The 15522-nt window shown below is 59.4% G+C and overlaps 1 pseudogene; it reads left to right on the forward strand.

Moving 5' to 3' along the window:
- Positions 1–2569: 2569 nt before the first annotated feature.
- Positions 2570–3461, forward strand: LOC122474760 (annotated as a pseudogene).
- Positions 3462–15522: the final 12061 nt, after the last annotated feature.

The following is a 15522-nucleotide window of genomic DNA, read 5'->3' on the forward strand; positions in this document are numbered from 1 at the left end:
CAGTGGTGCCAACAGTTGAAGCCCCCCGAGTGTCCTCTGGAAAGCCCCGGCCTGTGGTGGCTTCGGCCACTTTCCCAGGAGACGCCCTGGCCCACCCACCGCCCCACCGCTGAGGTCCCGAGCTCAGCTCGGCCTCCCTCCGGTCTTCCTGTCCCTCCTCCCTGTCCTGAGAACCCACCTCCTTCCAGCCCCCTCCTCCCCCTCCTACCTCCCTTCTTGCCCTCCCATAGCTGAACCCCACCCTCGCCCCCCCCCCCCCAATTCCCATCTGCACCCAGTCCTAGCAAGGCCACAGACAAGACCACCAAATGGCCCTTGGAACCTTTCCATCCACGGAGCCTGCTGCCCTTGGAAGGGACCTCGGCCTCAGAGGCACGCACCCACTGGACCCCACGTGGGGACCCCTCGCTCCCTTCTCAGCCTGCCCTTGAGGCCTCCCTCAGCCTCTCCTCAGCCAACAGTCCACCAGCACTGCCCTGCCGAGGGTCAGGGGCTGGGGCTGGGGCTGGGGGCGGCGGGACAGCCAGCCCGTTGGAGGAAATTGCCAACCTGGTCTCTCGGTGAAAGGAAAGCAGAGGCAGAGGTGGGCTCAGATGGTGCCATCCTGACAGCAGGGAATGTTCCAGAAGTTGAGCTGGGATGGGGTGGGGCCCAGAGGCTGAGGGGCCCTCCGCAGGGCACAGGACCCGCCAGATGTGGTCCAGCCACTGGAGGTCTGCAGGGGTCCTCTGCGGCCTCACCTCCTCCAGGCATTTTACCTGGCTGAGTTGGGGGTCTCCTCTGTGCTCCCCCAGACCCCTGCGCTGACCACTCTGGGCTGTCCTTGTCTCCACTGCTCTGTCCCCACACCAGCCGGCACTCTAGGGTTCTGCTCATTGACAGGCGCAGGGAGATAAGGGAGTGAATGAATGAACGAACGAATGAATGAATGATTAAGCTGGACAGGATCTGACCTCAGGCTGACCTTGAGCCTCCCCACAGGTCATCCCCGCCCTCCCCCAGTCTGGATATGTGACCGATTCTGAGTGACCCTTCCCTTCCTCCCTGCTGCTGTGTTGGGCATCGGCATCACGGGGAAGTGCCAGGCGCAGAGAAGTCGTGGCCCTGCCCCTGGGGCCCTCCACCCTGCTCGTGAGGCCACCCCCTCCCCGGGGACTCCCTTACCTCGACACTCTGTGCCAAAGCCCAGAAGGGGCAGAACTGAGCACAGGCACACGGGCCTCCAGCTGGGCTCCGTCCCTGATGCACTGAGCCCTCTGGGGCCCAGCTGTCCCCCACCCCCCTCCACCGGGCCTCGGATTCCCCGCCAGTCAAGCAAGGAGGATGTTTTCGGCAGGACTACAGAGTGGCAATCCTCTACATGACGTCTACATTCCATGACACCGTGGACACGCATCGGTGTCATGACAGATCCCGACGAGACCTCGGAGACCACTGGGTTGTGTCCAGTGATGGCGTGAAATCACGCAGCAAGTTGGGGCGGGCTGGGAGACGGCTGCTAGTCTCCTGAGCTGCAGTCCCGGCCTCCCTCCTTACTGAGCCTTGTCCACGATTCCATTCTATTCATCCATTCACTCATTCACGTATTCGTTCATTCAGCAGATATGTTGGGCTGGGCTCAGCATGAGGGGCCAAGGTCTCGTCCTCGGGGATGCCCCACCTAGGGGACACAGTCATCCCAGGCAGGAGGTAATGGGGTCTGGGGAGCCATGACAGGGGCCGGGAGAGAAGCCAATAGATTTAAGAATTATTAGGAAGTAGGGGCACCTGGGTGGCTCAGTCGGTTAAGCGGCCAACTTGGGCTCAGGTCATGATCTCTCGGTCCGTGAGTTCGAGCCCCGCGTCGGGCTCTGTGCTGACAGCTCAGAGCCTGGAGCCTGTTTCAGATTCTGTGTCTCTCTCTGTCTGACTCTCCCCTGTTCATGCTCTGTCTCTCCGTGTCTCAAAAATAAATAAAACGTTAAAAAAATTTAAAAAAAAATGAAGAAGGGACCATGAGAGAACAATAGTCTGGTGCTGTCACAGGGATGGGAATAGTGCCCGTTCCCAACAGCCAGACTGATAAACTCAACATTCACGGGGCAGGGGTAGAGCACTCAGGAGGGTGTTGCTTCAGAGATGGGGAAGAATTAGTCTCAGACCGAGCACTGCTAAAACCCACCTAACAAATCATCAAGCAAGACCCAAACGGATCAATTGGTTCCCAAGCAATTTATTGCTTTCCAGAACAAAACTCAAGAAGATTGATAAGAATACAAAAATATCCAACCTTCACAATGTCTGGTATCCAACAGAAAATTACCAGACATTTGGGCGCCTGGGTGGCTCAGTCGGTTAAGCAGCCTACTTCGGCTCAGGTCATCATCTCACGGTCCGTGAGTTCAATCCCCACGTCGGGCTCTGTGCTGATAGCTCAGAGCCTGGAGCCTGCTTCCAATTCTGTGTCTCCCTCTCTCTCTGCCCCTCCTCTGCTCGCGCTCTGTCTCTCCCTCTCAAAAATAAATAAACGTTAAAAAAATAAAAAAGAAAGAAAGAAAGTTACCAGACATCTTCTTTGACAAAACACCAAATGGAGAACGATGCTGGTGCCACGGAAGGGTCTGGAGAGCCCAGGCCTGTGGCTTCCACAGAGGCTTCGGCAGCAACATGTGGGGCCGGAGTCATGGCCATGGTCAAGGCTGGGCCAGGACCACGGAACTCACAGAGGAAACACCAAGGACAAAGAGTGGATCTCCATCAACAAGCTGAGCCAACTGGTCGACATCATGAAGATCAAGTCCCTGAAAGAGATCTCTCTCTTCTCCCTGCCCATCAAGGAATCTGAGATCATTGACTTTTTCCTAGAGACATCCCAGGAAGTGATGAGGTTTGAGGTTTTGAAAATTACGCCTGTGCAAAAGCAGACCCAGGCTGGCCAGAGGACCAGGTGCAAGGCATTTGTTGCCATTGGAGAGTACAAAGGACACGTAGGTCTGGGTGTTAAGTTCTCTAAGGAGGTAGCCACTGCCTTTCATGAGGCCATCGTCCCGGACAAGCTTTCCACCATCTCATGTGGCGAAGCTACTGGGGGAACAAGCTCGGCGAGGCCCACACTATCCCATGCAAGGGGACCAGACACTGTGACTCTGTGCTGGACGCCTTATCCCCTACACCAGGGGCAGGGGCATTATCTCGGCCCCTGTGCCCAAGACGATACTGATGATGGCAGGTATTGACGACTGCTACCTCTCCACCAGGGGCTACCTGGGCCACTTCACCAAGGCCACTTTTGATGCTATTCCCAAGACCTACAGCTACTGTGCCCCTGACCTCTGGAAAGAGACGGTATTCACCAAGTCTCCCTACCGGGAATTCACTGACCAGCTTGCGAAGACCCACACCAGAGTCTCTGTGCAGAAGACCCAGGCTCCAGCTGTGGCCACCACATGGTTTTACACAAGAAAAATAAAGTGAGTTAAAGCCCATTAAGAAAGAAAGAAAGAAAGAAAGAAAGAAAGAAAGAAAGAGAGAGAAAATTACCAGACATACAAAGAAGCACGAAAAAATGATCTGTAAAGAAAAGAGTAATTAAGCAATTGAAACTGACCCAGCACTGACACAGATGTTAGAGTTAGCAGAGAAGGATTCTAAAACAGTTTTTATAGCTGTATTTTATATTTTCAAAATGTGAAGTAGAGACATTAAGATATCAAAAAAAGATCCCAATTGAACTTAGAAGAGTTGAAACATACAATGTCTGAGATGAAAGGTATACTGAATGGGATTAATGGCAGATTAGACAAAACAGAAGAAAAGATTAGTGAGTTGAAGCGCCTGGGTGGTTCAGTCGGTTGAACTTCCGACTTCAGCTCAGGTCATGATCTCTAGGTTCATGAGTTCAAGCCCCACATCAGGCTGACTGCTGTCAGTGCAGAGCCCCGTTCAGATCCGCTGTCCCCCTCTCTTTCTGCCCCTCCCCTGCCTCTTCTTCTCTCTCTGTCTCTCTCAAAACTAAATAAACATGTTTAAAAAAAAAAAAAGATTAGGGAGATTGAAAGCATAGCAGGAAAAAACTATCCAAAATGAAACAGAAAAAAAAATTTTTTTTTTCTCAATTTTAAAAAGAGAGAGAGGGGGTACCCTCTTTAAAAAGAGAGAGGTGGCTCCGTGGATTGAGTGTCTGACTTCGGCTCAGGTCATGATCTCACGGTCCATGAGTTCGAGCCCACATCAAGCTCATTGCCATCAGAGCAAAGCCTGCTTTGGATCTTTCTTTCCTCCCTCTTTCTCTCTGCCTCTCCCCCACTCATGCTCTCTCAAAAATAAATAAACCTCGAAAAATTAAAAAGAGAGAGAGAAAGCGGAAGCCGGGGAGAGGGGCAGACGGAGAGGGAGAGAGAGAGAGAGAGAGAGAGAGAGAGAGAGAGAGAGAGAGAATCTTAAGCAGACTCCACACTCAATGCAGAGCCCAATGCAGGGCTCCAGCCCACGACCCTGGGATCAAGACCGGAGTCTAAATCAAAAGCTGGACACTCAACCGACTGAGCCACCCGGGTGCCGCACACACACAAATTTTCTAGTGAAAAGAGCATCAGTGAGCTGTAGGACATTTCCAAACAGCCTGATGCATTGGTATTTGGAGTCCAAGAGGAAGGGGGAAAAAGAACAGAAAAAAAACACTGGAGGAAATGGTGGCTGCTGTGTTTCCAGACTTAGAAAAATGTATGTCCAAGAAGCTCAGTGAACCCCAAGGGCAGACACTTGGTGACTGATTGGATGTGGAGGGTAAGGAAGGAGAATCAGGCAAGGGTGAGGTCCCAGCTTCCTGCCCGGGAGCCGAGGGCTGGGGTACCACCCGCTGAGCGGGAGACACGTGGGCTGGGATGGACCCGTGGGGGGCCGTGGGGACATGGTGGCAGCAGACATGACGGGTCGGCGTTGAGAAGGCAATGACCTGGAGGTGGGAGTCCAGGAGCCCGTGGACACGGTGGGCACTTCCAGAGAGGGCACCCGCCCTGGCCCACCCTCAGTTCATCAAAAGGCAAAGCCAGAAGAGCCAGCAGGGGAGACGGGACACGCAGAGAGGGCACAGGAAATCCAAAGGGCGTGGCGTCGGGGGTGGGGGGGGAGGAAGCCGTCTTGAGGAGAGCTTGGTCTAACGTGGCAATGATGTCACTAAGAGGTGAAGCCTGGTGAGGCTGGCTTGGGTTCCTCTGGGCCCTGGGCTGGCCCTAGGGCAGGACTGGCCCACAATACTGTACAGAAAGTGATAGACGTGAGGGGTCCCGGGCAGGAGCAGGACCTATAGGACAGGGCTTTCTGGAAGGGACGGGGTGGGGGACCGGCCAGCGCAAGCTACTTCTCAGGAGCGAGAGGGCTCTCTGGGCAGCAGGTGGGGTGGAGGCGGGGGTGACTGCGTTTCCAGCTTCAGAGGCACAGCCCCGCAAGCCGTGACCACAGGTGGAGAGGACCGCAGTGCAGGGCAACCGGTGGACCCCCGCGATGACCGCGTGGACGAAAGGAAAGGCCAGCGTGTGGGCCCGCGGGTCCTCGTGGTGCCCCGGCGGGTTCCTCTGAGCGGGGAGAGGAGGCCCCCAAAGACTTCCAGAGACGAGTAGCTCTACCTGGGGTGAGTAGTGACCCCAGGGACGGGGGTGCAGGAGCCACAAGGGTGGGGGGGTGAGTAAGTTGCGGGGGCGGGGGGTGCGGTGCACAAGGAGGCACGCGGTGGTGGGCGGAGGGGCATCCCGGACTTAGGTGAGGGATCACAGTGAGAGAGAGGGAGGGAGAGCGAGGGCACGCGCGTGCTGGTTTCCTGCACGCGGGCTCCGTTTCTGCCACCTGAGGAAGGTGATTTGCGCATCTCGCCTTCGTAGGCAGCTCTGGTTGCCTAGGAGGGGACCCCCGGCCCAGCCCCAGCCTGGGCCTTGAAGCCGGGGCCGCAGGATGGCGAGAAAGCCAAGAGGAGCCAGACCCCACGGCCTGGCCGCCGGAGCCCCCCACGGCTTGAGCGGAGGCTGGGGTGCAGGTGCAGGGCGGCGGAGGCTGGCCTCCGAAAGATCAGAAGCTCCTGAGAGCCTCTCCTGGCAGGGGACCCTGTAGGGGTGAGCCCTCCGCCCGCTCATCAAGGCCACCTGCTGTCTCCTGCCCCTCCCCCCATCAGCCCTGGAGGCCATTTCCTGGACCCCAGCTGGGCGCAGGGGGGCAGCTGGGCGGTCCTGGCCGGCTTCTGCCTCCCTCTTCAGCATCCCCTAGCAGGCAAGCCGCAGCCAAGCGCTGCCCTGTTCTCTCTGTTCTCCAGGGCCCTGCCGCCATATCCAAAGCACCCACCTCCCCATGGCAGTGTGCTGTGCTCCCTAGCGAGGGTGGGATTGCACACCCCCGCGTGTAGGCTTGGAACGTGCGCGGGGGCCAACACAGACACAGGCACAAACAGAAGCAGCCTCAGAAACCTGCGCGCGCGTGCGCGCGCTGGGGAGCGTCCCCTGCGCCGACGTTCACACGCAAGCACGGGGGGGGGGGGGGGGATGAAACCACAAAGGTGGGTGTGCAAAACATGGGTACGTGCATCCCCGTGTGCGCCAGGGGCGTGCACCCACAACGCCAATGCACCTCAGATGGACAGGCACACACGCGTTCCGTACACATTCACGCAACCCCACGCGCCCCGTGTGCTTCCAAGCGTTCCCAGAGAGGTGCGCCCACGCGCGCAGATGGGCACCGAAAACCAGGTGCAAACAGATACACACAGGCACATACAAGATGCACATACAAACCTGTGCAAAGGCGCACATCTACGTAAGCGCATGCGGGCATATGGGCAGGTGCATGGTTATTCACGCAGACACGGAGTGACTCACGCTCATACGTAGCAATAATACACACGCGCCCACGTACACCGTGCATAGACTTGTACACATACAAAGATGTACTTGCGAGGATGTATGTGTCTCCATAAATTCCTGCATGCTTACGAACGCACGCTCGCGCACATTCCTAGAGACATACACAGATATCGGCACGCTCCGCGGAAAGCTTCACGTGCTGGTGAGAGGGCAGAGCGCCCCCCCTGGTTCACAGCTACATCCCTGATGCCCAGCACAGGGCCTGGTGCACAGGGATTTGCTAAGCGGAACATCGGGGAACAGCCTCGGCAAAGGCTCAGAGGCAGATTCCTGAGGACTGGCCGGGAGTCTCATGGGACTGGGTGGGGATAGGATGGGACTGGGTGGCCAAGGCTTCCAGTGGTCGACTAGGGAGGGGGTGTTCAGGGCCAGGTCCCTCCTGGGCTTCACCTCCCTCCCCGCACCCCGCCTCCCCTCCATCCCCACTCACATTCCCCCCATGCCCCCTCACACTGTGCTGACAGCAGGTGCAGTCAGATACTGGCAGGGGGGCAAAACATAGGGCAGGAGGGAGAGGGGTCACAGGAAACACATGGCCTTGAGGCCAGGTAGGCAGGTCCTGGACCCACAGGCAGGTAGGTCACAGGGTGAGGACTTGATTCTCCTGGGAGCCCCCAGAAGCACATTCTAGGCGATCTGCTATATGGAACTCTACAAAGTGACTCCACTTGTATAACCAGCATCTATCTAAATAAATAAATAAATAAATAAATAAATAAATAAATACAACATATCCCACTCTCTAGAAGGCAGGGAGGGTCTCTTTTTTTTTTTTTTAATGTTTATTTTTGAGAGACAGAGGGACAGAGCATGAGCAGGGGAGGGGCAGAGAGACAGAGAGGGGGGAGGCACGGAATCCGAAGCAGGCTCCAGGCTCTGAGCTGTCAGTACAGAGCCCAACGCGGGGCTCGAACTCAGGGGGCTCGAACGCACGCATGGACTGTGAGCTTTGTTTTCCCTCGTAGCCAGCAAGGAGACACTCAGCTCAGGACCCCTTTGCCCCGGGCCACCACGCCCTCATCTTCTCACGTTAGCCAGGGTCCCAGCAGCCCCCATGGGTGAGAGGCAGGGACAGTTCGTCAGCCCCCACCCTGTGGTCCTGCCCACCCAGGCTCCTGTGGCCAGCCGAGGGGTCACCATCTCCCCTATCGGAACAAGGGGAGAGACCTTGTTCCAGATCCTGAGCAGCACCTCTGGAGCCCCCATTTTGGAAGCCAGGAAAGCTGGGGGGAAAGAGCACAGAGCCCTTGAGTGTCTATGCTGGCCCACCCCTTTGAACCTCTTGTTGACCCGGCCCAAGGCCCCATGGCTTTAAGGAAAGACTCGAACTCAGGGCCGACCCACTCCAAACCCCATAGCCCCTTCAGCAGCGGAGATCACGACCATTATTTTACAGAGGAGGAAACTGAGGCTCAGAGAGACCAAGAACAGAACCAAGACTCCCATGCAGGAATGCCAGGCTTCCGGTTGTGGGGCTGAACTTGACCCCGGCATTCCCCTGCTCGAAGCCCTCCCCATTCACTCGGGACAAACCTCCTTCACAGGTCCCGAGCCCTGCATGGCCTGACCCTGCCAACCTCACCCGCCTCTCCTGCCCACTAGCACACTGGTCCTTCCCAGATCGATGACCCCAGTGCCTTCTGGACTCCAGGTATCGACACGCAGCTGCCATGGGGCTCGGTACTCGTCTTGCGTCTTGCCCCAGGAGAGGACGGACAGGCGCTGTCTCCTTTCAGCTGTGCCCACGGTGCGCATCACGCTTCCTGGCACACAGTAGGTGCTCCGTGGAGGGATGAATGAGCCTGTGGCAGGCTGGCAGGCAGGGGAAGGTCAGCAGAGGGAAGGCTGGTAAGCACAAACAGGGGCCTGATGCCGGGGGATTTGCTAGGTGGAACATCGGGGAACACCTCGGCAAAGGCTCAGAGGCAGGAGACTTCTGAGGACTGGCCAGGAGTCTCCTGTGACTGGATGAGGATAGGATGGGACTAAGTGGCCAAGGCAGGAGTGGCTCCCACCCTCTGCACCCTCTGTGTAGGAGGTCTGGGCTTGGGACAAGGACTTGCCCAAGATCACGAGCTGGTGAGTGGACAGGCAGGATTAAAACTCAGATCCTCCCCAGCCCCCAGCCCAGTTCGGGGTTGAGAGACCCTTCCCTCCTCACCCCCCTTCCCCTCTCTCTCTCCTCTCTCCCTCCTTCCTAGAGGATGCAGGGCCAAACTGCCCTAAGACAGGGGGTTGGAGGTCCCTGACCTGCGGCTCCTTCCTCCCTGACCACACCCCTAGCCCAGGCTCTGGGATATGTCAGCACCCTGCTGAGAAGAGCCCACCCCCCCTGGGTCTCCCCTCTGAGAGCTGTGGCTTTGTAGAGTCCTGGGGCCACTAGCTCACTGTGTGGCCTCCTGGGGCCACTAGCTCACTGTGTGGCCTAGATGAGGCGTTCTCCCCTCTCTGAGTTCCGCTTTCTCATCTACAAAATGGGGATAAGACACAGCTCCTAGAGGCGCTGGGGAGAATCGGTGGTATAAACTCAAAATAACCCCCAACACGTTCCCGGGCAGCCACAAACGTAGGCGCTTCTCACGAACCCTCTCATTGTAGCCTCTCGGTAAGCAAGACGTGGGAACGACCCTGGTTTATAGAGGAGGAAACTGAGGCTCAGAGAGGTCACGCCACCTCCCCAGGCAGCAGGGCCCCCGAAGCCGAGCTTCCAGGGGCGGGAGTGGCTCCCACTCTCTGCACCTGCCGCCCTCCCTCCGCTGGAGCCACCCTGCCCCGCCCTCCTCTCCCCTCCCGTCCCCCCCCCCCCCCCCAGCGTCGGTCCTTCCTCGGGGCCAGCTCGAGGGCTTCCCCCGAAGCAGGGCCCGCGGGCGGGGTGGCCGAGTGAGCGGGGACGCGGGCAGTGGGAGGGGGCGCCTGCCCCGCGCCGGCCGACGTGGGTCGATACTGCGGCGGGATGAATGGGAGAGGCGAGCCGGGCGGCGGGGAGGGAGGGGGGAGGGGGAGGGGGCAGAGGAGGAGCGGGAGGGCCGCCCGCCCCCCACCCCCACCCCCGCCCGGCGGGCCCGGCCCGGGTGTGCCGCCGTCAGCGCCGAGCGCGGCCCCGCGGCCCCGCCGAGGGATCGATAACTAATTTCACCGCAGCGGCCGCCCCAGTTTTTTCCCGATAATTGTGCGCCGGCAGCTGCGAGCGAGGCCCCCGGCCCGGCGCGCGGCCCCCGCCCGCGCCCGATCAATTGACATCGCCACCGGGCGGCAGGAAAACTCGTTTTTCTCTCCCTCCCCGGCTCCCGGTGGGCGCGGGCTAAGCCCCGCCTCGGGCCGGGGGCTGGGAGGGGAGGGGCGGGGCGGGGGGCACGAGGGGAGGGCCCAGGGCGTGGAGTGGCGGGGGGGGGGGGGGAACGCTGGCGGGAAGGAGGCTCCCGGGGAATCCGAGGAAGCCGGAGGGGAGGGCGTGGGGGGTGCCTCAGTTTCTCCACTCTACCCCTAGGGGCGTGGCCGACGTCCTCCACGCAGGGCCGGCCCCGCCCCCTTCGCTGTTTCCGGAGCGGGAGGGCGAAGCCACCCCCTGGCAGCTGGGTGGAAGGGCTGAGCGTGCCGGCGCCGGGGCCGGACGCTGGGCTTCGCACCCGGTCTCCAGCGCTTACAGCCGTGACCTGGGGCTCGGTCCTCCCTCTGGGCGCTGCCTCTCTGAGCCTCAGTTTCCCCGTCTTCCCAAAGGGGCCCGACAGAGTCCGGGGCACGCAGAGCTGTTGATCAGAGGCAGTGGGGCGGTGCACATCAACGGTGGCTCTCAGCGAGCGAGTGGGGAGGAAATCAGCGGTTACTAAGCACCTACTGTGCGCCAGGCCCGTTGGAGGCGTTGGGGACAGACGAAAATCCCTGCCCTCGTGTTCTCGCGAGGAGATGCACGATAGATATAATGTATAAGCGACGTAAACAGTGAGAAGATAGGAAGCGAGCAGGGCGAGTGGGATAGGGGATGGGAGAGAGGGAGAGGCCCCTTGGCAAAGCTCTGCGCTGCCGGCTCTCAACCTGCTGGCTGCTCAAGGTCGCAGGAAACCTGCAGACTTGGCATTCTCTCGAGGAGGGTGGTCAGGAGGAGGGAGAGAAAGAGGAGGGAGGAGGCACGACGTGGATCGGAGGAGTCAAAGAGGGGGGCAAGTCAGAGGCCAGAGTGGCGACCGGAGGGGGTCCAGAGAGAAAGGGGGTGCAGGCAGAGGGAGAAGGGAGGGCAAGAGTTCTGATGGCCAAGGAGTCCTGGAGGGGCAGAAGGGACTCGGGTAGCTGACTTGCCCTAGCCGGGTCACTGAGGCTCAGAGAGGGGCAGGAGTCTGTCCCATGCCACAGTATATAGGAGGGGGACAGCAGTGGGCCCCTGGCTACTGTCTCCAGATCCTGGAGAAGGGTGAGAGGCCCAGGGGAAGGAGAGAAGAGAGAATTACGGAGGGGAGGGAGTGGTGTGGGGGGCGGCCCATAGGCTGGGTCAGGAGGCGCTGGGGAGCCTTAACTGTGCCTCTCAGAGGCCAGCCAGAGCTTTCCTGGGGCTCAGTACAACTTCTACACCTTCCGGAGGATTCGGAATGGCTGGTTGGGACTCAGGGAATCCCATCTGCTGACCAGACCCTTCCCTGCCCCCATCTGGGCAAACTAGTTACCAAACTCTGACAGAGAAGTCCTAAGGCTTCTCTGCAGGGTAAGGGAGCCGGGCAGGAGGGCGGGGGGGGGGGGGGGGGGGGGGGGGGGGGGGGGGGGGGGGGGGGGGGGGGGGGGGGGGGGGGCAGGCTGCTGGGAGTGAAGGGGGTGTGCGATCCAGGGCTGAGCAAACCTCAGGACTCTCCCCCTGCCTCGGATTTCTCATCTTGTGAAGGGTGAGGGGTTGTTGGGGCTCTGAGGTTCTGTCGGTTTCTCTTCCCTCCAAAGTCCTGGCACACGGAGCCCGCAAGGGGTTGAGAGAGAGCAGTGACTCCGCAGAATTGAAAGGCAGATTGCTAGCAAGCAAATGAGGCTAGCCCAGGAAGCCGGAAGTGGGAAGCGGGGGCCCCGGGCTGGCCGGCCGGGACTTAGAACAAGACCGGGCGAAGCCCCGCCCCCCCTTTTGTCCGATCGTCCATCCATCCACCTACCCAGACCTCCCATCAGTCGTTCGGCACATTTAGGAAGCACCTACTTTGTGCGAGGCACTATGGAGGGGAGTGACCTGGCCCATCCTCTCCCTCTCCCCACGACCCCCACATTTTCTCTGGGGAGTGTGGTCGTGGGAACACTGGATGGGGAGTCAAGGCCAGACTTAGGTCCGCCTGGTGGCCTAGGCAGGCTCCTTGGCCTCTTGGCACCTTGGCGTTCTGCTGCCCGGTACACAGAAGCCACAGCCAGCCAATGATGCTGCGTCCCCAGTAGCTGGCACCCGCCGTCTGGGATCAAGCTGTGGAAATAGGATTGCCTCCCTCCGTCCCTTCCAATGTCCCCCCTCCTTCCTCTATTGGATTTGCCCTTCTCCTGCCGGCCACCTTAGGTTTTCGGGTAAGAGGTCCCGGTTACCTGCGCTGGGGAAGGGGGAGGGGAGGGGAGCCAGGAGGCCGGGCTGTGGACAGTTGGGGAGGGCTGCAACCTGCACTCTCGGAGTGTCACTGAACTCAGAGCTTTGAGTGCCCTCTGACCACTTTGGGGTCCCCGCGCCAGAGATCAGCGGGCAAAGACAGGAGTAACTGTTCAGGCGTGGGTCGTCCACCCCAGAGGCAGCAACTGTCTGCAGAAAGTCTCTGCAGGGCCCGCAGGTAGCCGGTGACGCGAAGGGGGCTCTAATGGCCTGGACCCCGTGGAGGACAGGGACAGAGCCGAGTGCTACAAGGGGTGGACTGTATGAGCCGCTCTCGTGCAGGACTTCAAGCCTCTTAAGCCAGGCCAGCTGCAGGGGCCGGCTCCAGGCAGCCACAGCCCCCACCAAGCTTCGGCCTGTGTCTTTCTTGTGTCTCACTTCCTGTCCTAAGGCTTCTCCGATGCCCGGGGTGGGACACGCCTCCCTGCCCAGGGAACCCGCTCAGCAGCCATAGAGGCCCAGCCACAACACCCCACAGGCCAACCCTTGATCCAGGGCAGACATAGCCTCGGGATAAACGCCTCCCCGGTTCTTTCTCCAGCAGGTGGTCCTGAGATGCACGTCATGAGGAATCTCCGACAAGCCCGAGGGACTGGCCACCCAGACTTCCCTAATGGTGAGCTCAATACCGTGTGTTTGTATCTGCTCTTTTGTGTGTCACTCTCCCCCCTCTCCACCCCTCACTCTTGCCCCTGGGCACACGCTTCCAAGCCAACCCCCTGGCCCTTCTTTTCACCTGCTTTCAGGGACCCGAAACAGGCGTTATCGACTGGCTTGTGTACCCCCCCCCCACCGCCAGATTCTTAGGGTGAAGTCTTTTCTTTTTTCTGAAGTTTTTTTTTTTAATGAACTGTGTAAACGCCCCCCCCCCATAGGGCGAAGTCTTTTTTCTTAAGTTTGTTTTTAATGTCTATTTTTTGGGGGGGGAGGGGCAGCGAGAGAGGGGGACAGAGGATCCGAAGCAGGCTCCCGTGCTGACAGCCGAGAGCCCGACGTGGGGCTCAAACTCCCAAACCGTGAGATCACGGCCGGAGCTGAAGGCTTGACAGAGGGAGCCACCCAGGCGCCCCTCGTCTGGTGGAGTCTTAACCCCCAGTACCTCAGAATGTGACTGTATTAGGACATAGACATGCACGCAGGAAGGACCGTGCGAAGACACGGGGAGGCGATGGCTGTGTGCAAGCCAGGGAGGTTCGCTTCAGGAGAAACCAAACCTACCCAGACCTTGATCGTGCCCTTCCAGCCTCCAGAACTGTGAGAAAACACACTTCTGTTGCTTAAGCCCCCCCAGTCCGTGGTGCTGTGTCACAGGCGCCCTGGCGAACTAATACACAGGTCCGTTCTGTGTGCGTCCCAGTTTTTACAACCAGAGAAACTGAGGCTTCAAATGGCAAAGGACCCCCCCTCCCGCCCCGCCCCAGGGTGGTACAGCTGGTAAGAGGCAGGGCCCAAATTCAAACAGGGGTCCTTGGGCGGTGGAGGGCAAGCCCTTGACACTAGAGGTGCTAGGGAACCAAGGGAGAGCCTCTGGTCCAGAAATCCAGAGGCCCCTCTTCCCCTGCCCCCCACCAGCCGTCCACACGCTTTGATTGCCCTGCCTTTGGAGGACCCTCCGGCTCCCCTCCTCCAGGCCTCTCTTTTCACGGCTGCTGCTGCAGTGCTGAGCTCTTCCAGCTCATTCCCTCCCTCCCCTCCTCTGAAGGCTCTTCCTCACCAGCTAACTCGCTCACAGCGCACACGCGTGTGCACGCACACACGCACGCACGCACACACGCACACACTCGGTGCTCACCTCTTTTTGGCAGCCACTCTGAGGCTCTCTCTACCACCCTCCCTAAGGCCTGCTGCAAACTAGCTGCAGAGTGGCTTTGGGGATGCCCCCCACCCCCGAAGGCCACACCGTGTCCCTCCCTGTGCCCCCAGTGCCCAAGTGAGCCCCCTCCTGCCCCAGAGGCACCCTGCGCCGAGCACCACGCCGGGAATCCTGCTCAGATCGCTTCACTGGCTCCCGCCCGCCCTGTGGCAGAGACTGGTATTGTCTCTATTTCATACAGGAGCCACTGGGGCCCGGAGAAGGACAGGGCTCTGCCTAAGGACTCACAGCAGTGAGCGATAGGGCTAGGATTCATCCTGGCCAAACTCAAGAGAATTGAATTTATTCCAAGATGTCACGGAACTCTCCCTGAGAGCGGACTGCAATTTGGGGCAGAGGGCAAGGACTGAGCAGGACAGCCAGAGGTCGCTCCCTCCCCCACCACTTGGCCCTTGAGAGTTCCATCCTCCAAAGGACAAGTATGAACCTCCGTCCAGTCTGTGCTCATTCCTGTGTGGCCACCTGACCCTCAGGCAAAAGGGTGTTGTGTAGAGACCATCAAAGGTCCCACTCTGGCGGGGGTGGGATGGGGGGGTGGGGGGAGCTGGTGGAGGCTTCTGGAAGGGGCTGGAAGGGCTCCCAAGGGCTGGGCTGTGCAGGGCCCTGTGAGCCACATTAAAGGTTCTTGTCTGTTCAGCAGAGATTGGTGTATTGAAGATCCCTGCAACCAGCTGTCCGGGATGGAGAATAGGGTCAAAGCACAGAAGCAGGTAGAAAAGCGAGGGGTTGGCTTGGGTCCAGGTGAGAGGGCCTGGGGAAGTGACAGCTGGCACGAATATTAAAAAAAAAAAAAAAAAAAAAAAAAAAAGACCCAAGACTCCGTACAGGAGCAGGGCAATAACATCCAGTCTTGATTTCAAAGCGGGAGGGGGCCTCCGAGATTCCCAGCGTGTGGACACAGGGGTTTTACAGGCGCAGGGAAACAGAGGCCCGGAGAGAGGAACCGTCTTGCCCCCACGTGACTCTGCCGGTTCTTTCATTCAGCTGAGTTTACTGAGTACCTACTAGGCGCCAGGCGCCGGGCTAGGGTCTGGGGATAATACAGAGACGAGCCAGACAGATCTGTCCTGCTGCGCTGGGTGGGGGGCGGGGGTGGGGGGTGGGGAGCTGGTGGGGGTGGAAGGGGGAGCCCAGCTGGACCTCCAGGGTCCTGAAGGCTGGGAGGGAGG

The sequence above is a fragment of the Prionailurus bengalensis genome, chromosome D4, assembly GCF_016509475.1.
Source record: "Prionailurus bengalensis isolate Pbe53 chromosome D4, Fcat_Pben_1.1_paternal_pri, whole genome shotgun sequence".
Lineage (NCBI taxonomy): Eukaryota > Metazoa > Chordata > Mammalia > Carnivora > Felidae > Prionailurus > Prionailurus bengalensis.